Below are 23,981 nucleotides of genomic sequence, written 5' to 3' on the forward strand. Positions count from 1 at the left end.
AGGTGTGCGATGTGTGGTGGCGATGTTTATTTTCTGTGTCTCCTCCGACCCCACGGCCGCCCTAACCATGGCTGGAGAGTTTCCCTGGCCGTTTGCTGGAACCTGGCAGCTATGCCTGTGAGCTCGCGGGGCAGGGGGGGGGGGGGGAGTACATCCTCTCATCATGAGCGTGTTCCCCCCGCCCCCCCCCCCCCCGAACTGGGGGCCGCCCTGCCGGCTGGGTTGGCCGTTGCTGTGCTTTTGCTTTGCTTCGCACCGGGCATCAGGTGGCACGGGGCGTTTGGCCCGTTTCACTGTCAATCACCACAGTATCTTCCTCCCTTTCCCAGGGGCTGCAGCTGTGATCCATCGAGCTTAGTCACAAGCGCCGGACCTTAATCCACCGCAGCTCGCGCCCTCCTGGCTTTCCCCGCGGCCGGGCGGCTCCCCCACCGGGTCTGCCGGCCCTCAAGTGGCGGCGGAGGCGACACCTGCGTCTCCGTCTCTAACCTCCTCCGCCTGGGCTCCGCCCCCCCACGTGGCCCCCCCACGTGGCCCCCCACGTGGCCCCCACGTGGCCCCGCCCCCGCCGTGCGTCTCCCTGCCCCGCGCAGTGCGCCTGCGCCGCTCCGCAAACCAGCGCGTCAGACCGGCGGGCGTGGGCGTTGGCGTTGGCGCGGCGGTGGCGTCGCCCGGCGGCCTCCTCAGGCTCCCACGTGCGGCCACGTGGCGTCGCGCAGAGGTCTCCGGCTGACTGACTGGGGACCTCCGCCCCCGACAGCTGCCTCCTGCCCGGGGCGTCCCTCCCGTCGCCCGGCTGGTTGCGGCTGGCTTGTCCGCAGCCTGGGGAGCCTCGGGTGTCACCGGCCCCTCCGCGACCTCGAAGGCGGGGACAGACCGAAGAGAGAAGACCCCGCCCCCCTCCAGACTGGTAGGTGGCAGGTTCAAAAGTTGGGGGGCCTACTGACCTGTCGTACGCAGGTGGCCGCGGGGTGAGTAGACCTGGAAGCTTATCTAGAGGCCTTAACTGGATTCGGTCGTGGGTTGTGCGCGGATGGTCCACACCGCAGGCTCGCCTCAGGGCCGTGTCCTTGGAGCCGCTTCCGGGAGAGCGGAGGCCGCGGAATGCGCGTTCCCAGGAGCGGGGAGCGGGGCGGGGCCTCCGATTGCGGGAGTCCAGCTCCGGGGTCCCCTGGGGGTCACGTCGTCTTGGTGACCCCGCCCCCCGCCATGTTAGGATGCACCTCCAGACTCTGGTGGCTTAAAAGGTTAAAAGTTTGTATCTGATCCAAACTCCGCGTCTGCAGTGGCGGTGAAGGGGCTCTTAGTCACCAGGCAGCCCGGGAGACACAGGCCCCTTGACAACGTCTGTTTCTGTGGTAACGGCAGCTGGGAAGTAGAACTCACGCTCACTCTTAAAGCCTCCTTCTGGGAAGCGACATTTGCTGCTTCTCGTCACAATTTCCATAATTCTCCTCATAATTGGCCGAGTCAAAGGACGCCTCTCGGCCACACTTCACTTCAGAGAGAGTGAGGGAGTGCTGTCCTGCCCCGCGCCCCGACGGATGGAAAGATGGACTATCAGGCAAACAGGATTATCTACCACAGTAGTATGTGTTAACCTTTCTTTACAATAGAAATGTAATGGGATTTACGTATGTGAGGTTACGTTACCTAGTATCCACATTAGAAAAGCATGGAGTACGTTAAATTGAAATATTTTAAAAAAGATTTTATTTATTCATGATAAACACAGAGAGAGAGGCAGAGGGAGAAGCAGGCTCCACTCAGGGAGCCCGACGTGGGACTCGATCCTGGGACTCCAGGATCACACCCTGGGCCGAAGGTGGCGCTAAACCGCTGAGCCACCCAGGGATCCCCTGTTAAATTAATATTAAAATAATAAATTATTATTTATTATATAATTTATTAATGATTAAAATAATAAATTATTATTTATATAATTTATTAATAATTAAAATATTAAAACTATTTTATCAACCCCTGATATGCAAAATATTATCATTTGATATGTAGTGTGAAATTATTAATGAGATATTTTCCTTTCATCTTTCTTTTCATCCTAAGTTCTGAAAGCTGGTGTGTATTTTTGTTTAAGCCAGGGAGGGGTCGTGCAGAGGGAGACAGAGAATCCCAAGTCGGCTCCGCATCCGGTGCAGAGCCCAGTGTGGGGCTCGATCCCACAACCCTGAGATCATGACCTGAGCTGAAATCAAGAGTCAGATGCTTAATTGGGTAAGCCGCCGAGGCGCCCTTAATGGGTATTTTCTACACAGAGTAAATCTTCAGTTTGACCTAGTCGAATTTGAAGTGCTCGAAAAATACATGTGGCTAGAGATTGCCAATTTGGACAGAATTTGTGCGTGTAAATACCATATCTGCCACACAATAGGCATTCTACAAATATGTACGAAATGTTGAATGACTGTAAGCCTTGAATATTTTAAAAAATAGTTTTACTTTTTTTTAATCATACTAATAGTGTTCAGCTCTTGGTTTCTGACTTCTCCGGTTCTTCGTTTCTTTAAGACAATCCTAAATTTCAGGGATATTTGTGAAAATTAGATTTCAAAACTTCTCAGAAAGTCATCGCAAGTGTCTAATTTTCACATATCTGTATCTGTTTGCTGTAGGTTTCTAGTTTTATGTATATACAATTTCTTGTTCTCTGAATAACATTTTTTGTGTATTTAGGGACCACAGGGCTTTTCAGCATTATGCCAAAATTTAAGCCGAGCTAATGAAGTTTAAACATGTGGCCTCCACTCAAATTGATGTTAAAATGTGAGGATTAAACGCAAAGGTAATATCTTGGAGAGTATGAATGCTGAATTGTAGCTCTAAGGGCTGGATTTATGTCTACAATTGCTCAATAAAATTGTGTAATATAAAATAGATCTCTATTGCCGTGACACCCTCCTTTTTATCTTGCATTTTTCAGAGTGTAAACAGTCTGCCTATTCTTTGCGTATGTTTATTTGAAAAAGTTTGACACAACATTTTAAACAAACAAACAAACAAACATACTAAGTGAAAAATTAAAGTTCTGAAATGCTATGGGCCGCAACTAAGGAATATACTTGCAGAAATGTTCTTATTAGACAGTCCTCTGGTTCACCATGTTCAGCATTGTCTCATTGTGCCAGACATGTAGTCAGAGGTTTGATGACTACTTATGCAATAACCACTCCAGGATATTTCTGAAGGACACATTTCCAAAAATCTTCCTTATATTAAAAAGGGTTTAATTTAATATGGTGCTCCTTGCTTTTGAGTTATGAAGAAAAATAAAGGCCCAGTGATCTGGTAAATAATGTTTTCTTGTTACTACATGCAATTTATAAGAGTTTGTTTTATTGTAATTCTGACTGGCAATATTAAATAAAGGGCAAAGTGGGACGTCTGGGTGGCTCAGTCTAAGGTTAAGTATCTGTTTTCAGTTCAGGTCATGATCCTGGGGTCCTGGGATTGAGCTCTGCATTGGGCTTCCTGCTTGGCCTGCTGCTTCTCCTCGCCACTCCCCCACCCCCATGCTATCTTTTGCTATCCCTCTCTTTTTCAAAATAAATACAATCTTTAAAAATCGATGAATAGATAAAGGGAAAAGTGATCTTAGTATTGAGCAGCCATGAGAATATAGATCCTGCTTCTGCGATTACAGGGGTAAAATTGCTGAGGGCCCTCAGCTACTGAGCTCTGAGCTTCATTCCCTCCTTTGTGTTCTTCCCACGCCTTCTACAGGCTCTTTGTATCCAATAACAGCATGGTATGGATGGATACTGAAACAGAAAAATTTCTAGGAGTCACATGATTCCTCTGATAGTCGTCTTTGGCTTGAGGACCCCTTGATATGTTTGCTGAGTTTTCCTCAGACCCTTCCACCCTGATTTTCTCATCTATATATTCACTTGGAGTCAGGTTTATTTGCTCTCTGGTGGCTCTCCCAGGCTTGTCTGGCTGCCTTCCTATTTTTCTCACACAGGCATTTCCTTGAATGAAATTCTTACATATTTCATCCAGTCTTGGCATCTGCTTCTTGAAGGACCTGGGCTAGTTTTAGTGCTTTGGAATCACTTAGCTTTTTGGCTTTTGAATGAAGATAAGCTCTTATCAGAGGAGGGTGTGGAGGCTGAGCAATGTGAGGAGGGTGCCCTGTGGGGGCGAGTGGCCCTAGTCTGGTTCGAGGTGTTGGAAGCAGAGCAGGGCAAGAAGAGCATTGGCAAAGGAGGGCAGTGTTGCATGTCAAAATCCAAATGAGCAAGGAGAGGCATTAGAGACAAATGGCATTGGAAGCACTGGGACATTTGTTGTATGTAGGGTGAATTGAACCAGAAATACATTAAGAATTATGAGAGACGGGTTTGCCTTTGTCAGAAATGGGAGTTGCAAATACGGAAAGAGTTGCAAATATGAAAAATATAAAAGCTGTGGTTTGGGGTTCAAATGGTATCAGTGAAAACTGATGGATTTTAATGTGTAAACAACTATGTTATAAATGTATGTGTATAAATAATGCATGCTTCCCAGTTCTGAGAAGAACAACGCTCCAATAATAATGAGCATACCTATGTTGATGTTGATTTCTATCAAACATTATTCATGAAAAGAACTGGAATTTCATGAGGAAATAAATGACTGCTTCTGGGACTGGAGAGGGAAAGCATAAGATGAGCTGCGAATATCACTTTGTGTCAGAAAGTAAGGAAGTCTCAAAGAATGATAGGGGTCATCATGGCAAAGAACCCAGAAGTTAGCTTCAAGAGGTTCCCATTGGCCAAATTTGGGACAATTTAGGGACAAAATTGATAATGACAGATGATAATCAATGGAATAAAAGAAGAATCAATGGGCCCACACTAATGGAAAGAAATGAAAATGATTTTTCTTTATATAATGTCAACTAATAGATGTAGAATAATAGAAGTAGAAAAATCACAAATACCAATCATAAGTAATTGAGATAAAAAATATCACTGGATGGTAAAACTGTGGCAGAAAGTTTGATGTGGAAGATTAATATTTACACCTCAAAGTATTAAGAATATGTATTAATGATGAAGGCTAAAAGAACAAACATACCATGGGGAAAAAAAAGCAGGAGACTCCTTGATCAAGTAATCAAAGTTAAAAATTCAAATAATAGGAAAATCCAAAATCATGTATAACCTAATAGGATTACGAAAACATAACATCTCTTCCATCAAATTCTCCAAAATATCCTATCTGGCTCTCATCAGAGAAAAAAAACAAAAAACAAAAAAACAAAAACAAAAAAAAACACCCAAACTTATGTTTAAAAACATACAGAACTGATTAGATCCCAGATATTTTCTTCACACCAAACAACTTGAAAAGAATATTGAAAAAAAGAATAAAATTGTCACAGGCTTATACTCAAGGACTTGATTTTCCCATGTGCTTTGGAGAAATAAGTGCATTTGTAAGGTTAAGTTCAATGAGTTGAGACAGCCAAGTTTTCCCAGTAATGGCGTATCCATAGCTGCCCAGAGATTCTTGTTCTTTCCCTAAGTCAAGAAGTCAGTATATTGGGAACTCTCCCATATTTACAGAAAAGACTCCAAATCTATGGACTAAATGTCATCCAGGCTTAAATTTATAAGCTTAAAATTATTTGGAATTGACCCATGCAACAGAAATATGTTTTTAATAATTTTTGCATTTTTGTTATTTTGAATACTGAAATTCATTAGGTAACAGATTTGAAAACAACTGGAAAATACAGTTTTTAAAAACCTCATACATAAATTTTCTCTCATTTTCCCTCCTATTTGTTATGGGTTTATTTTATAAGAGGAAGAAGAGAGTATGGGGAAGGGGGAAAAGTCAGAAGAAGTAAAAGAGGCAAGAAAATAAGAAAAGGAAGAGGTAAGGGAAGTGGAAGAGGTAGGAGGAGGAGAAAGGAGAGAATGAGGAGGAAAAAACATTTATTACGGGTGCTTCATGCGCAAGAGTGAAACTGACACTTATTAAGTTTATATCATGGGCCAGGCATTGTTTTAGATCCTTTTATATTGTTTAGCAAGTGAGAAAAAAGCTGAGAGTAATTAGGAATCTTGCTCAACAGCTAGTAGATGGTCTGTTTTTCTTTAGAATTTTATCCTAGGTGATGCTGGTAAATAGTTAAATAGCTGCACACTGGTGAAATCAAGGATAGAAATGCTCCACCAGATGTCAGTATCTAGGTGATTTAATGCTTTCTTTCAATACAGTTTCCTTATTTAAAAAAATTGAATAAACAGCCAAGGCAGTCTAAAATGAATTGAATTTTACAGACTTTAAAATATAACACATGAAAGTTTTACTGCCTTGACATATTATCAGAGTGATGTTGATGGTTTTACTAATTTTTTTTCAAAGCTTCTTAGTACAACATCTTAAAAATCTGAGTCAAACAGAATGTTTTGAAATAGCTAATGTATTAGGTTTGTCAAATAAAGTATTTTAAATTGTATGACTGAAATTTCCTTTTTAATTTTTAAAAAGTCAGGCTATTATTAATATGGAGTAAAATGCTCAACTATTAAGTGAATGGTTCACTTAATGTATACACATTCACTCAAGACACAGAACATTTCCATAAGTAAAAAAAAATAGTTCTTTTGTGCTCTTCCCTGTTTGTTTTTACCACCCTTGAAGCTAGCAGCAAATGATGATTCTATCATAAGTTAGTTTTGCCTGTTCTAGGACTGTATATACATGGAATGTACAGAATGTTCTTTATTTTTGGCTTCTTCCACTCAGCAAAATGTTTTAATGTTCATTCATATTGTTGGATGTATCAGCGGTTTGTCCCTTTTGATTGTGAGTAGTATATGTTGTATAAATCTACAACTGTGGTTTGCTTATGTATTCTCCTGTTGGTGGACATGTAGGCTGATTTTGGTCAGTATGAATCAGTTTGATTGAACATGTTTATACAAGGGTTTTTGTGGACATATGCTTTCAATTCTCTTGGATTAGAATTATGGGGTTAAGGGAAGGTGCGTATTCAACTTTTTAATCAGTTGTCAGATAACTTTCCAAACTAGTCATGCCATTTTATACTCCCATAAGCACCGTGTATGAGAATTCTGGTTGTTTCAAATCCTCTCTAGAACTTGGCATTGTTAGCTTTTTCCATTTTAGGCACACTTTTGGCTGTGTCGTGGTGAATACTTTAAGAAAGATACAATATGAGGAATGCTGTACTAGTCATTAGGGCAGCCACAAATATTTCAGATCTCTTTCTCTTGGTTACATGATGAGATTGCATTTGTCTATATCTAAGCTTTAATATTAGATGTACACAGTAAACCAAAGCCCACCCCTGCCGCCCAGACTTGTGCAGAACATGTAAGAGATGTAGAAATTATCTTTTTTTAAAGACTTTGAGATTTTGGTGTTTGTTACTATAGCATAATGGAATCTAACCTGAAATGTGGAATGTGGTTCTTAATATTGCTTTCCTCTCAGGATACATTTTAGCTATCAGTAAATTTAGGATAACATGTAAGAGAAGTCAGAATGTATTAGAAGGAAATAATTTGTGTTTTGCAAGTACCACCCATGTGATAGACAGTCTATTAAGTACTGAAGTTTATTCCTTTGATAACTTTATTACCTTGAAATATATTTATTTTTTAATTCAAATGAGGAAACTGAGGGTTACTGTCAATGACAGTATTGGATAATATTGTTTTGGCTGGTACCATCTCTTGCATAGATGTGAAAACAAATGTAAAAGTAACACATAGCTTATTTTAAAAGTAGGAGAGTTCACAGAATTGTCAAGATGGAAGTTCAGATGGTTGGAAGACACATTTTGTCATTGTCTGCCAGGAAATACAGCTATAAGCAAAATGGAATTTTGAAGTGCAAATGAGGAATCTATGTCCCAAGGTGCTATCAATGTGTGACTCTGGGAAACTCAGAGATAGAAGTGATAGATCATATACGAAGAATTTCTACTCACTTTTAAAAGGTCAGAGGTGTTTGTTACATTGCTGAGTGAGAATAATTTGCATTCATTTTTTTTCAAGAATTCCAATTTGCCCAAGTGATAGGAGCACTATAGCATATAGGACCTGTTAAAAGACAGTAATATACACATAGATACACAGAGTACATGCACAGTTTTCAATATGGTTACATTTCTAAGCAATATTTTTTACTTAAAAATATATGAAACAGGTAAAGAGCAAAATATAGAAGATCCCTCTTTATGTCCAACTCTTGAAGTAGAGGGGTGTGATGATTAATTTCTAGATATTTTTGAGACTTCTTTATATTTATTTATATTTTACATTTACTGTCTCTAAAAATTTCTGGGGATTTAAATAATGTAGATCATATCCTCTGACAAAAGTGAAAATAAGCTAGAAATTAACAACAGAAAAGCTGCCAAATAATGGATCAAAAAGGAAATCAAAATAGAAACTAGAAAATATTTTGACAATGAAAATACAGTATTTCAGTTTGGGGAGAATGCAACTACAGCAGTGCTTTGGAAGAAAATTAGAATGTGATTGCATGTAATAGAAGATAACAAAGACAATAAATGATCTACACTTCCATTTTCAAGAAGCTATAAAAAACAGTAAATATAACCCAAAGAAATAAGAGAATGCAGGAAATAATGAAAAATAAAGCACATTCTTAACAGAAAATTAATAAAGCTAAAAATGTGTTCTTTGAAAAGACTGGAAAAAATGAATAACACTCTAGCAAGACTGATGATCTCAAATTACCCATCTGAGAAATGAAAAAGGCAACATCACTACATCACACAGACTATGAAAATACAATAAAAACATACTATGAGTCTCAGCATCACTAGTAATCAGAAAAAAACAAATGAAGAGCATAAGGAGATACCACTCTACAACCACTTGAATGGCTATTTTCTTTTTAAAGGTAATTAACAAGTGCTCGTGAAACTGTAGAGAAATTGGAACCCTCATACGTTGCTGGTGCAACTGCTTTGGAAAACAGTTGCTGAAAGTTCTCCAAAATATTAAACATAGAGTTACCATGTGACTTAGCAATTCTACTCTTAGGTATATACCCAAGATAACTGAAAACATATTCACACAAAAACTTCTACACAGGCCTTCATAGCAACAGCATTCACGATAACCAAAAAATAGAAATGACCTAAATGTACATGAAATGATGAATGGATAAACAAAATGTGGTGGATCTATACAATAGAATATTAGTAAGTCACTAAAAGAAATAAAATACTGATACGTGCAACAACATAGATCAGCCTTGAAAACATTACACTGAGCGAAAGAAACAAAAAGTCACAGACTGTGTGATTCCATTTATATATGATATCCGAATAGACAAATCTATAGAGACAAAAAGAAAATTAGTGATTGTCAGGAGCTGGAGAAGGGGAATGGAAAGACACTGCTAACAGGAGCTTCTGTTCAGGCTAGTGAAAATGTCCTGGTATTAATAGCAGTGATAGTTGCACAAACTTGTAAACATTCTAAAACTACTGACTTGTATACTTTAAAATGGTGAATTTATGGTATGTGATTTATAGCTCAATAACAGAAGAACATATGAACACCCTTATGCTAAGATGTTTGAAAACTTAAATGAAAAAAGTCTGGAAAAGTATACTTGCATTTGGATAAATAAAAAATTTAAATAGCCTTATGTTTGCTAAAATTGAATTCACAATTAAAGCTTTCCAGACACACACAAACACTTCAAGCCTAGGTAACTTCACTGGTGAATTCCTACAGATATTTAAGGATGAAATAATCTGCATAATATAAATTGTGCACAACCTATTTCAGAAAATAGAAAAAGGAGGGAACAATTACAACCTGTGTTATGAGACGAGGAGAACCCTGATACCAAAACCGTACAGTAACTTTGCAAGAAAAACAAACAAACAAACAAGACTATGCTTAAATTCTTTCCTGAACACAGATGTAAACAATCTAAACAAGATAATACAAGTGAGGTTTATTCCAGGAATGCATGATTGGTTAAAAATTGGTGCATCAATCAATATGCTTCCTCACTTTTATCAAATAAAGAAGAAAATCATGTGATTAACTGCATAGATGCAGAAACATTATTTGATAAAATCCAACATCCATTTAGTATAAAAACATTTGAGAAACTAGGAATAGAAGGGATTATCTTTAATCTAATCAACTGTGTATAAAACAATGACCACCTATAGCCATCATCCAACATAATGGTAAAATACAGACCATTTTCCTCCTGCAATTGGAAGCAAGATGAGGATGTCCACTATTAGCTCTTCTATTTAATATTGTATTGAAGCTTCTAGCTACTTCAATAAAGAAGAAAAATAAATGAAAAATACAGTTTTGACAGTAAGGAGAAAGCTACCATTTGCGGATATAATTATCATTTGTGCAAAAATCTACAAACTACCAGAAGAAATAATGGAATTTAGTAAGGTCACTGGTAACTATGTAAGTTACATTGTATATATATAAACTAGTAACAATTAGGGAATTAAAACACTTTTTGAAATTTACAATGAAGCCATTATATTCATTGAATGGCAGATTCATTTTTGTTAAAATGTCTGCCTATACTCTGTGAAATCTTAATAAAAAGTCCAACATTCTTTTTTTTTCTTTTTTTTCTTTTTTTGTAGATGTTGGCATGTTGGTTCCAAAACTTAGAAAGAAATGCAAAAGACACTCTATGAAGAAATACAAAGGACCAGTCAGGGTGGATTATTTAAAACTGTAATAATTAAGATAGTGCTTTATTGGTGCTAGAATAGACAGATTAGCCAAGGGAACTCAATAGATCTGAGAAACAGAATTACAGTTTTACAATAACCTGATTAAAGCAAAATTGCAATGGCAGTGCAATGATGAAAGAATAGTTGTTTTAATATATGGTGCTGAATAAAAGAGATATCCATGTGAAAAGAATAAATCTTGGCCTCTATATACACAAAAGTTATTTTGAGATCAATTTTAGACTGAAAGGTGAAACTAAAGCAATACAGTTTCTAGAGTAAAATATAGGAGAATAGATTCAGGAACAGACAAAAGTTTCTTAAGCAGTATTCCAATAAACCTAGCCAGAGAAGACTGACAAACCATCACGTTGGACTTGATTAAAAACAGTGAGGATAAAACAAACAAAACACAGTGAGGATGAGGAGCATCTGGAACCTTCACATATTGCTGGTAGGAGTGTGAATAGGCATGACCATGTTGGGGAGCTGGTGGTATCCACGAAAGCTAAATATACTTATACCTGTGACCCAGCATTGCTACTACTGAGTACATACCAAGCAAAATGAATGTTTATTTCTGTCAAGATGTATCTGTAGTGGTGTTATTCATAGTAATAGAAATTGAAAGCAGCACAAAAATCTACCTATGGTAGAGTACCTGCATAAATTGCGGTGCATTCACACAATGGAATTCTACATTGCAATGAAGAACTACTGCTATTTGCAGCATAAATATCACATATAGTAAGATGAATGAAAAAATATTGAAAAAATAGTAAATAATATATGATCCTGTTCATATGAAGTTTAAAACCAGACACGCTATAATATTCAAGGACAGAACAATGGAAAGCCATGATGGGGGATCATCTGCAGGGTGGGAGCACTAAGGAAGTCTGCATTTTATGACATATTCATGCACAATTATTTACCTTTGTTATCTCAAATTTGCACTGCTAAATAATGCAGAAAGTTTTGTTTTTTGTTTTTGTTTTTGTTTTTTTTTTACAGTTAATTTTGGTTGGTTTAATTTCCCCTGAGAGCTGAATTAAATAGCACAAATCTGTAAGGAGAAAGAATGCTGATATTCTAATAACTCATTATGGAGAATGTTCATGTTTTAAAAAGTAAAACCTTAAATATTTAAGCCTTAATTGTTGTTATTGACATGTTTTGATGTCTGTGGTACAATAAAAACTCAAACTCTAGCTGGCTATCTCTGTCTCCTTGTATGAATTTATTAAAATTCTATCACTCAGAAATGATCATAAAATAACATCATTTAATATTTATATGTGATGGTAAAAACAATTCTTCAAAAATTTACTAAAAAAATGCCTGCCTGATACCCTAATAGAAGTTTTATCTAAGCACCGTATATCCGTAAGAGATGAAATAAAGTAAAATATACGTGTGCGCTTGGGCACATACCATGGACATTGTAGATTTTAAAATGACTTTTCAAGGTTTTAAGTACAAGGGTCTACAGGAATGAATCTCAGAATATGTGATAATTTTTTCAAGCCCCTTCAGCTAGTTCAGCAAAAAAGCTCAGAAGTCAGGCACCATGGCTTAGAAGAAAGCAAAATTTAAATAGCTCATTCAGTTCACATCAGTGATTATTCTCTTTTAATTTTAGTCATCATGGAATTTACCAAATAAACTAATATAATTGGTCTTCACTTTTTTATGGTACCATGTTAATGGAAATGGATGTTGTGGGTACCTTGTCCTCAATGCACGTGGCTCTGTGTAGCTGACGTTGTTTATAGGACAAAGTAAGCTCACAATTTCAATGTGAACAAGTTTTAGTTAATGCAACACTGTGCAAAGCAAGGACTGCCTGTAATAACCTCTATTTTAGTGTGTGAAATTATAAATTAAGGGAGGTGGATAAAATTTTATTTTTTCTACTTTAAAATATATTAGAAAATAGTTCCTTTGTGGTGATACTGAAAATAATGTGCAAATATCATATACCAATGACTTACAGATATTTTTTTAAAGGTGATGGTAAATTGTCTTTTTAAAATATCTTGTCAACCACTTAAATATTCTTGTCCTCAGTATACTTGTAAAATTTTCTTTGTAATAAATGATTAAAAGTGTGCTTTTTTTTGAGGATGTTGATGTTGTCATCAAATTTTGGGCTCTGAAAATCAGGTATCTCCAGTGTGGCTGCTTAAAGTTTACTGCTTTTTTACTTTTTGGTATTTGCGGTTTTATGTTCATGTTAGTAAATTTAGAAGTATAGAAAAGAAGATTATACAAAATGACTTTACCAGGAACATTTAAGTAACTGTTGTCAAACTTGTGGCATATAATTTTCCAGACAGTTTTCTACTTGGCAACTTGTTTAAAAATGCCATGTAGAGTGATGTTTAGGGAAAAAGTCAGGAGAGAGTTATAATGATTTATCCCTGAAGAAGACTCTCTATTTTCTTAGAAAAGAAAGGTCTAAAAAAAAAATTTAAATTAGTGATTCAAATGGGTATTGTTATTGATGTAAGTACTATAAGAAACACTCTAAGTATTAAATATTTACGTTAACTTTTAAATTCTAAAATCCTCCATGGATTAATTGTTTCTGAAAGAACTCAAGGACCTCAATTATTCGTGTATGTCTTCACTACAAATATCTTATCAGGTCCTTTGGAAAAAATGTGGAATAGGAGGGAATTTTCATAAATCTTTTGTTTCCTGTCTTCCCAGAGCTACCTGTCAGAGTGACTGCAGAAATAGGCAAACCCATTTCTCTTTAATAAAATTTTTTAAAAGTCCATTTTTATAATAAAGCCATTTGAAATATACTTGTGTATTTCAGATAAGTCAGGAATCAAGCATACCATTTTCTTTTAATGGAGAGTCAATTGTTTACCAAAATGTTTACCAAAATGTTTACCAAAACTACAGTATAATTAGTATGACATTGTGGTACGTTTTGAAATTTGGTTGTATGGTGTTCTTGACCTCAGGCTGTCAAAGGAGATCAAGATTGATAAATAATCCTTTGTCCAAAAGGGGATTACAAAACCTAAAATTATCTCTTAAAAATAGTGTGAGATCTCTATATAACCTCTTTGAACTTATTCAAGTGTTAGGATCAGCTAATTAAGTTTCATTTCTTCTCTCTAGACTGTTTACTGATTTTTCCAGCACCTTCTCTTTTGCTTCTTGTCCATGTTTATTTTCCTTCTTCATGTTAGAAATATTTTTAAATTTCTTTATTAAAATTTATTTTTTACTAAAATCTAATTCATATACTAAAAATTCATTTATTTAACGTATACAATCAGTGTGTTTTTTAGTATATCTACAGAGTTGTGCAAACATAATCAAAACTTAATTTTAGAACATTTTCGTTGTACCCATCATCAATCACTCTCTAAACCTCCACCCAACTCCCCCAGCGTCAGCAACTGCTGATTTACTGTCTACTTTTCTGATTTACCTTTTCTGTACATTTCATACAAATGGAATTGTACACTTTGACAATTTGTGTCTGACTCCTACTTAGTGTAATGTTTTCAGGATTCATCTATGTTGTGGCAAGTGTCAGCATTTCATTATTTTTTTATGGCTGAATATTATTTCACTGTATAGATATATCACATTTGTTTATCTGTTCATCAGTTGTTGGACATTTGGTTGTTTACAGTTTTTGGTTATAATGAAAACTGCTACTGTGAACATTTGTACATGTTTTTGTGTAGGCATGTTTTCAATTCTCATGGGTATCTACCTATGGGTGGAATTGCTGGGTTGTGTGGTAACTCCATGTTTAACTTTTTGAGGAACTGCCACACTATTTCCCAAAGCAGCTGTACAATTTTGCATTCCCACTAGCAAGAGGGAATAGGAGTCCCAATCTCTACATCCTCACCAAAACTTACTATTTTCTTTTCTTTTCTTGTTTTGAAAAAAATAGAGTCACCCTAATGGGCTAAAATGGGTGTAAAATAGGATCTCATTGTGATTTGTATTTACATTTCCCTCATGATGTTGAACATATTTCATGTGCATATTAGCCAATTGTATATTGTTTTTGTAGAAAGGTCTATATTCAGATTCTTTCACTGTTTTTAATTGGATTGTATTTCTTTACTAATTAATTGTAAGAGTTCTTTTATAATCTGTATACAAGACTCTTATGAAATGGATGTTTGCAAGTATTTCTTCCTACTCTGTGGTTTGTTTTTAATTTCTTGATGGAGTCCATTTATGCTCAAAGATTTTTAGTTTTGATGAAGTCCGATTTACCGATTTTCCTTTTTTTTCTCTAATCTTTAGGTATCATAACTAATAAATTACTGTCAATCCAAGGTTATGAAGGCTTACATCAGTTTTCTTCTATGATTTTTATAACTTTAGCACTTGTATTTTGTTTAACTCATTTAGGGTTAAGTTTTATATAGGGAAGGGATGCCTGGGTGGCTAAGCGGTTGAGTGTCTGCTTTAGGCCCAGGGCATGATCCTGGGGTCCAGGATGGAGTCCCACATTGGGCTCCTTGCAGGGAGCCTGCTTATCCCTCTGCCTGTGTCTCTGCCTCTCTTTCTGTGTCTCTTATGAATAAATAAGGAAAATCTTTTTAAAAAAGTGTTATATAGGGTATGAGGTAGAGATTAAATTTCATTCTTTTACTTATTTACTTTTTTAAAAGATTATTTATTCATGAAAGAGAGAGAGAGGTAGAGACATAGAAAGACAGAGAAGCAGGCTTCTCACAGTGAGCCTGATACAGGACTTGATCCCCTGACCTGGGATCACTCCCTGAGCCCAAGGCAGATGCTTAACTGCTGAGCCAACCAGGTGTCCCAGACTTCATTAAGATTTAAACATGGTTATCAGTTGTTCCAGCAGCATTCATTGAAAGGACTGTTCTTTCTGCCTTGAACTGTTTTGGCACTGTTGTCTTAAGTCAATTGCCATGAAGGTATGACTTATTTCTAGGTTTATTTCTAGACCCTCATTTTTATTGCATTGATTCCCATGTCTATGTTTAAGCCAGTGTCATACCTCCTAGATTATTGAAAAACTTTGTAGTAAAGTCTAAATTTTTCTTTATCTTGATTGTTTTGGCTGCCAATGAGGAGTGATGTCCCTCATTTCTGTTTCCTATATCCAACAACAGAACTTCAACATCTATCCATGAACAAAAACTTTTGGGGTTGTGGGATCTAGCACTATACTCTAAGAAATGTGGCAGAAGTCTTACTCATATATGCATTGGGTAATAGGCAAACAGAACTCAGTCCTGGCTATGGGCTCTAAAGTGACCCATGAACCAGCTCTAGTCCCTCTCTGCTGTTGTCTGGGTGTCCGTGGAGAGCACTGACTTAGTCACCAATGGACAAGAGAGCCTTTGTGGAAGTACAGGTTTCCAGAGGAGAAATCACAGAAATAGACTAGAGCAAAGACATATGGGTTTTAGAGGTATTGGAGTGGTTAAGATGAACAGCTTGACTTTACTCATGCCTTACTCAACTTGGCACAACGTAGGGCCAAGAAGACACATTTTTGGCCTGTGATTTCTTCCATGGAGGAAGAGAAGTGTGTGAGTGAGTACCTGGCTTCCCCAGCTGGGCAGGACACTGCTGAAGAGGCTCATTTCTCTTTTGTCTTATCCAGAATACTAAACTTTGAGCTCCATGACTTAGGGGAAGGAAGAGTTTGGGAGAATGGCAGACAGGACTCCCAGAGGGCATTAAAATAATGTAGATCCTAATAGTTGTGCTATGGACTCCCATCAAGAGCCTGCCCATGAGCCACTGGGAAGGGCTCATCATTAGTCCATCCAGTGGTCCACAGGCCTGTGGTCCACTACCCTGTGTGTCTCACCTATACCCTTTCTACTTCCCATGGCAGGCGACCTGTATATGTTCCTGAAGGCAATGCTGAAAGCAGGTTTTGGAAGACAGCTAGTGAGCACATATAGAAAGTAGGCTCAAATCTATAGGTCAAGGAGAAACTGCAATCTGAGTTGTAGTGTCACATATGTAAACACAAAAAAGAGGCTGTGAGCACTTGGCCTGGTACATTGTAGGATCAAGAGAAGGTATATATGTTTTAGAATCCTGCCACAAGAAAAATCTTGTAAAAAGAAAGTGGGAGGATGCACCTGGATGGCTCAGTTGATTGAGCATCTGACTCTTGCTTTGGGCTCAGGTCATGATCTCTGGGTCTTGGGATTAAGCCCCATATTGGGCTCCACGTTCAGCAGGGGTCTGCTTGAGATTCTCTCCTCTCCCTCCCCCTGCTTGTGCCCTCTCTCTCTCTCTCAAATAAATAAAATCTTTAAAAAAAAAAAAAAAAAAGGAAAATCCTGCCACGAGAAGAAGCAACAGGGATGGAGAAGGTATATCCATAGATTAGCTAAGGGCTGATGAAATGTAGTCTTCCCCAAAGGAATGAATCGCCTTATGTTTTTTTTTTTTTAATATAGGAATTTACAGTTCTACATTTTCCTCTAGGCACTACTTTTGCTGTGTCTCATAAATTTTGGTATGTTGTGTTTTTGTTTTGTTCATCTCAAAGTATTTTATAAATTGTGATTTCTTCTTTGACACAATGGGATGTGTCATTTAATTACCTCATGCTTTAAATTCCCCAAATTTCCTTCAGTTTTCAATTTCTAATTTAATTCCATAGTCATTGTAGAACCTTCTTTAATGATTTCAGTCCTTTTCAGTTCATTGAGGGTTATTTTGTGGCCTAACATATGACCTAGTCTAGAGAATGTCCCATGAGTAGAGTGGTATTTTCCTATCTTTTAGGTTTACTTGCTTTATAGTGTTGTTCACGGTCTCTAAGTATTAATCTTCTCTCTAGCTATTAAATCCATTATTGAAAGTGAGATATTATTATTGCCTTTTTCAGTTGTTTTTTAAATCATACAGGCAAAAAGTAGTTTTAAATAACAAAAGTATTTGTGCTAAAAAAATATTAGGACCTTTATAGTTAGAATCACTGGTGCTCTTTATTTCTTCATGTGGATGTAAGTCACTATACAGTGTTCTTTCATTAAAGTCTGAAGGTCTCCCTTCAGCATTTTTGTGTGGAGTTCTCTCATTTGTACAAGTTTCTCATTTTCTTAAATATGAGAAAGTCTTAATTTCTTTGTCATTTTTGAAGAATGCTTTCTCTGGATATCGAATTCTTGGTCAACATTCTAATTCTTCTTCTTCTTCATTTTTTTTTTTTTTTCTCCTCAACATTCTAATTCTTTCAGCACTTGGGATGTTCCATCCAGCTGTCTTCTGGCCTCTGTGGATTCTGATGAAAAATCAACTGTAGATCATATTGAAAATTATTTGTGTGTTATGAGTTACTTCTCTCTTGCTGATTTAAAAATTCTCTTTTTTCTTGGCTTTCCGTATTTAGATTTTAATATGTCTGGGTGTGGTCTTCTTTGGATGTATCTCACTTCTTTGGATGTATCTCAATTTATTAAGCTTCTTGGATGTATAGATCAATGTTTTTCATCCAGTTTTGGAAGTTTTCTGCCATTTTGTCTTCAAATATTTTTCTGTTCCTTTCTCTCTTTCCAACTTTTGAGAGCCCCATTGTACATATGTTGGATGTTGGTACATGTGACAGTTTCTTTCAGTCTCTGAAGTTCTGTTCATTTATCTTCATTCTTTTTTTTTTCCTAAACTGGATAATATCAATTGATTTATCTTAATGTTTGCCGATTCCTTCATCTCAAATCTGTTGAAAGCCTCTAGTGAATTTTTAAATTTTACTTATTGTACTTTTCAACTATAGAATTTCTCTTTTTTCATAATTTCTCCTTATTAGTGTTCTGTATCTGTCAAGAAACATTCTCCATTTTCCTTTAATTTTTTAGACATGGTTTTCTTTAGTTCCTTGAACAAAAATTAAATAATTGATTTAAAGTCTTTGTATAGATAAACCAAACATCAGGGACAGTTTCTATTGTCTGCCTTTTTCATGTATATGGGTCAGGTTTTCTTGTTTCTTTTATGTCTTGAAAATTTTTTTGAAAACTAAACATTTTAAATAATGTAGTTTTATGACACTGGAAATCAGATTCTCCTCTCTTCCCAGGGTTTTGTGCTGTTACTGGTTTTGTTGTTATCTATTTAAGTGATTTTTCTGAACTAATTCTATAAGGTGTATACATTCTTCATCATTCATGACCACTGAAGTCCCTGATTGGTAAGATCAGTTATAGCTAAAGATTGAACAAAGATTTCTTGTTGGGCATACCTTCAGTACTCACTGTGTTAGCCTTAGTGCTTACTCACTGCCCTCTCAGAGCTTCAAAATGGCCTGAGGTGAGGCTTTAGAGCCTTCTTAGGTCTTTCCTGAGCATGTATACAGCCCTGGGCACACTTGCAGTCCTTCTCACATGCATGCGTAGGCTTCTAGATTCCCAAGAATATGTCACTGTTTTTCTGAGCCCTGTGAACATCTATTCTACAGATTTTTCTTTTAGGCTTTTTGGGTAGCTTATATTTTGCTCTAATTTTTATATACCACCTCAGGCAGTCACAAAATTAAATGATTGCCTCTAAATGTTTTTGGCAAGCTTCCTTGGGGAAGGCACTTTTTGCATTGAGTGAGTTCACAGGCAGATCAAATAAAGACAACTTTGCAAGTAGAGTCTTCCAAGGAGCCACAGTTCTTTGACAGTGAGATTTTGAAAGAGTTCCAGTCCAATTCTGCACCTGCTGGTGGCTACCTAACTGCTAATTTTCACTATGATTGTGAGCTTTTGAATTTTAAGGTTATCAGAGTGGGATGGAAATAGGACAAGTTAAAATGCCACAAAGCTTACTTTTTTTTTTACTACTATTCAGACACATTTCTTTTTTAAAAATAATTGTTTATTTTAATTTTTATTGAGGTATAGTTGACATACAGTATTATATCAGTTTCAGGTATACATACCTGTAATTGATTCAGCAATTACATACATTATAAAATGCTCCCCAAGGTATCTGTCACCATACAAAATTATTACTATATTACTAAATATAGTCCTTATGCTATACTGTTAATCCTTGTGACTTATTTATTTTATAATTGGAATTTTGTATCTCTTAATCCCCTTCACCTATTTTGCCTGTCCTCTCACCCTCCTCCCCTCTAGCAAGCACCAGTTTGTTCTCTGTATTTATGAGTATTTATGAGTCTATTTCTGTTTTTTGCTTAGGTGTTTTTTTTAGAGTCTGTATATAGGTGATATTAGATGGTATTCGCCTTTTTCTGTCTGATTTATTTCACTGAGTATAATTTCCTCTAGGTCCATCAGTGTTGTCACAGGTGGCAAGATCTGATTATTTTCCATCACTAAGTAGTATTTTAATATATATACATATCACATCTTCTTTATTCATATATTGATGGATACTTAGTTTGCTTCCATATCTTGCCTATAGTAAATAATGCTGCAGTAAACATAGGGGTGCATATATCTTTCAGTTTAATATTTTTGTTTTCTTTGGGTAAATGCACAGAAGTAGAATTACTGGGTTGTAAAGCATTTATAGTTTTAATTTTTTGAGGGACATCCATATTGCTTTCCACAGTGGCTATACCAGTTTACAATTCTACCAACAGTTCATGAGGGTTCCCTTTTCTCCATACCCTCACCAACACTTGTTATTATCTTTTCACTACTAGCCATTCTGACTGATGGGAAGTGATATCTTGTTGTGGTTTTATTGCCATTTCCTTGGTGGTTAGTAATATTGAACATCTTTTGTGTCTTGGCTATCTGCATGTCTTCTTTGGAAAAATGTCTATGTAGGTTCTCTGCCTATTTTTTAATTGGATATTTATTCAGTCACATTTCTTGAATAAATACCCCCTAGATTGCCACAAGCCTTTGGTTAATATCCAGGGTTCTGATGATTGATTGATTGATTTTGCCAGCTCCTAATTCATTTCATGGTGGAGAGAATTTTCAGAGGTCTTATACTACTGGTTTTCACGGATTTCATCTCTTTAAAGTAAATTTTATGGTGGTATCAATTTTCATTGTTTATAATGTAGAAGTCAAAATGGAAAAGCTAAAAGCGGAACCTGGAACTTAATATGATTAAAGGCATCCAGATATTACCCTAGGGAATAGTATCTCAATGGATTTTCTTTAGAAAATCATATGTTTTATTACGTTCAATGATATTAGCTCACAGTGTATTTTTCAATCTCTTCTTCATCCATGCCTAGACTAGAATCCTTGCACCTAGTGTCATTCCTGGACACAAGTGTTCCTACATGGACCAGGCATGCACAACATCCAGAATGGTCCAGTAGGAAGGCAGGTCCACAGGTGATGTCTTGGAATTTTATTTTATTTTATTTTATTTTATTTTATTTTATTTTATTTTATTTTATTTTATTTTATTTTATTTTATTTTATTTATTATTTTTATTATTTTATTTTATTTTATTTTATTTTTTTAGTCTTGGAATTTTTTTATTTTTTATTTTTATAAACTTATTTTTTATTGTTCAATTTATTAGTCTTGGAATTTTAAAAGAAATTTTACATGGGTTCTTTTTTGACTTCAATAGCAGAAATTGCTAGGGGTAGGAAATGTATCATGTTATACATCATGGGTGTAAGATGGAGCCCTCCTTTTTCTTCCCCTCTTCCTGCATTGTACATCAGCATGCTTACATCTGCTAACTTATTTGAAATATTAAATTAAAAAATATAGAAAACAAAAACTTGGGATCCCTGGGTGGCGCAGTGGTTTGGCGCCTGCCTTTGGCCCAGGGCACGGTCCTGGAGACCCGGGATCGAGTCCCATGTCGGGCTCCCGGTGCATGGAGCCTGCTTCTCCCTCTGCCTATGTCTCTGCCTCTCTCTCTGTGTGACTATCATAAATAAATAAAAAAAATTAAAAAAAAAAAAAAAGAAAACAAAAACTTTCTATGCCTTTATAAATTTAACAATTTACTTCATTTCTAGCACTTTGTCTAAGGTGTTTGACAGTAGGAGGCAAAAACTGAATTTATTACTCTATGATTTATCTAAACATGCTATGTTACCAGTATGCAAAAATGATTAGGGAGTGTTGTTTTCATATAACTTGAGGTGTGGAAAAGATTTAGAATAGTAAAATAATATTTTGAATAATTCGGCTTAAGAAATTGTTGCATCATAATATTTAATAAATAACATTGCTAATTATATTCTAAGGGCAAAATCAGTCTCTAAAAAGTATTCATTGTTTTTTAGCAATGATTTTGACTGTTTTCATACAGCTTTAATGAACAGGAATCATCTAATTTAATCTTGAGTAATTTCAGCATTCCAAATATTGAGTATTTGAAAATTTTCTGGAGTCCTTGAAAAGAAACTTTGGTATCTTTTATTTCCAGTGCACTTCTGTTAATTTTGACTGTTGCTTGGTTAAAGCACTTGTGGACTTCTTTAAAATTAAGGTTAAATTTTTCTAGCAGGTTTTTCTAATGTCCGAATTCATTCTTCAGTATTACATCTGGTACATTATTGGAAAGATTTAACACAGGCTACAAATGCTATCAAGATTTTTCCAGTTTTAAACATTACATACAACTTCTAATATTACCAAGATTTCTTTAGTCACCTGGAGGTCAAGTCAGGATAGGAATCAAGAAAAATAGAGGTTGTAGGATTATATTGGCCTAGAAAGTGAAAGTCTGAGGATAAACATGAAGTTCCTATTATCACATGCAAGGAAAATACACAGTGCTCACTTACGCTGCTTTTCCAGACTTTCTCATCTGAATCACAAACTGTTTGGCCTTCTGGTTTATAGTTTAGTACTTCTAACCAAAGAACAGTATATTTATTTTGAAAGGAGAAAATGTGCTTCACAATGTAGGAAAAAAGAGAGCAACTAAAACGAACTGAGTTCTACTACCATTTTAGGTACTTTCATGTTTCTCATTCCAAAGTGTTCCCTGTCCTAGTCTGTTTGGGCTGCAGTAGGAAATACCACAGACTAGGTAGCTTATAAACAACAGAAATTTATTTCTCATAGTTATGAAGGCTGGAAGTCCGATCACAGTGCCTCCATAGTTGGGTGAGGGTCATCTTCGTTGATAGCCTGTGCCTTCGTGCTGTATTCCTTCATGCTGTATGCCTTCATGCTGAAGGGGTGGGGAATCTCTGTGGGGTCTGTCTTATAAGAACACTAATTTCATTCAAGAAGACTCTATGTTAATGACTTAAGCACCTCTCAAAAGCTCCATCTTCTAATACCATCAAATTTTGAGGTTAGGATTTCAATATAAGGGTGTGGAGGGACACATAAACACTCAGACCATTGTATACCAACCTATTGACTAGCAACCACAGCTATTTAAGAAACACTTTCATCCATGGGAACTATTTTATAGTGGGCAAATAAGAATAAACTTTGGTCTCTGAATATCAGCTTAAATAGACCTTCTAATGAATAGCTTCCTCACAAATGAAATTGAATCTTTATAAGTTCTCCCGTAATTTTAACACAATTGCACAGCACTCCTATAAGATTTTTATTGACATTCATGTCAATTTGACTGCAAATTTCTGTTCTTGAAATGTGTTGGTAAATTAGCTCTGTGGGAGAAGAAACCAAATCTGATTTGTAGCATTTGTCAATTTTCATGTTCTCAATATTCCTGACAGAGCTTATTTCAAGCTACCAATGCAGAGTTTGGAGAAAGTACATAATTTGTTATCTGGAGCCAATGTGAGTGAACTACAGTACATTGTTCTATCTTACTATCTTTCTTTTCAGAGCTCAGTATTATTACAATCTCTCCTATGAATCTTTGAGAAACCTTGGAACTGACTTGAATCTACAACTTGAAGCTAGATAGGAGTGTCTAAATCGGTGGAGTTCTGGGAACCTTTACATTCTGATTTCCAGAATGCAGTTAGCTAGCCATACTCACTGGCTTACATGAGGAAAGGTAACTATTCATGTCCAGGTAGACATTTTGAATAAATATATTTTATTTCTTCTTACCTAATAAATCCTCCTTAATACACACCAGTGAAATTCTAATCAACAAAAGTAGAATGTGTATATCTTCATAATGAAACATCATCGTCCGTGGATTAGGTGATCTAAAGTTCTCAAAGAAGAGTGGTAAATCCCCACCATAACCTACACACCCTGGGGCTTATTCGACAGTAGTTTCTTGAATGTTTTTAGTGTTCTTATCTACATTTGAAAACCTGTTTCCAAATTGCTCACAGATTGTAAAAACACTAATTGG

The 23,981-nt window shown here is 36.4% G+C and overlaps 1 protein-coding gene and 1 long non-coding RNA gene across 54 annotated transcripts in view; one reads left to right on the top strand and one right to left on the bottom strand.

Moving 5' to 3' along the window:
* LOC144293760 (uncharacterized) overlaps positions 1-1,488 on the bottom strand; it is a 40,249-nt gene extending 38,761 nt beyond the window's left edge. For all 5 annotated transcript variants that reach the window (XR_013361011.1, XR_013361012.1, XR_013361009.1 and 2 more), the window contains exon 1: positions 948-1,488. This is a non-coding gene — a long non-coding RNA (uncharacterized LOC144293760). The remainder of the gene's footprint in view (positions 1-947) is intronic.
* Positions 644-23,981, top strand: part of LOC144293759 (uncharacterized) — a 472,204-nt gene continuing 448,866 nt past the window's right edge. For 17 of the 49 annotated variants that reach the window (XM_077864802.1, XM_077864797.1, XM_077864795.1 and 14 more), the window contains exons 1-3: positions 963-1,589; positions 2,099-2,235; positions 2,695-2,803. The gene's annotated coding sequence lies outside the window, so the exon portion shown is untranslated. Of the gene's footprint in view, positions 911-932; positions 1,590-2,098; positions 2,236-2,694; positions 2,804-23,981 lie in introns of those variants that run through there. The other 32 variants (XR_013361003.1, XR_013361004.1, XM_077864799.1 and 29 more) reach the window with 28 other exon arrangements.

The sequence above is a fragment of the Canis aureus genome, chromosome 22 (genome assembly GCF_053574225.1).
Source record: "Canis aureus isolate CA01 chromosome 22, VMU_Caureus_v.1.0, whole genome shotgun sequence".
Classification (NCBI taxonomy): Eukaryota; Metazoa; Chordata; class Mammalia; order Carnivora; family Canidae; genus Canis; species Canis aureus.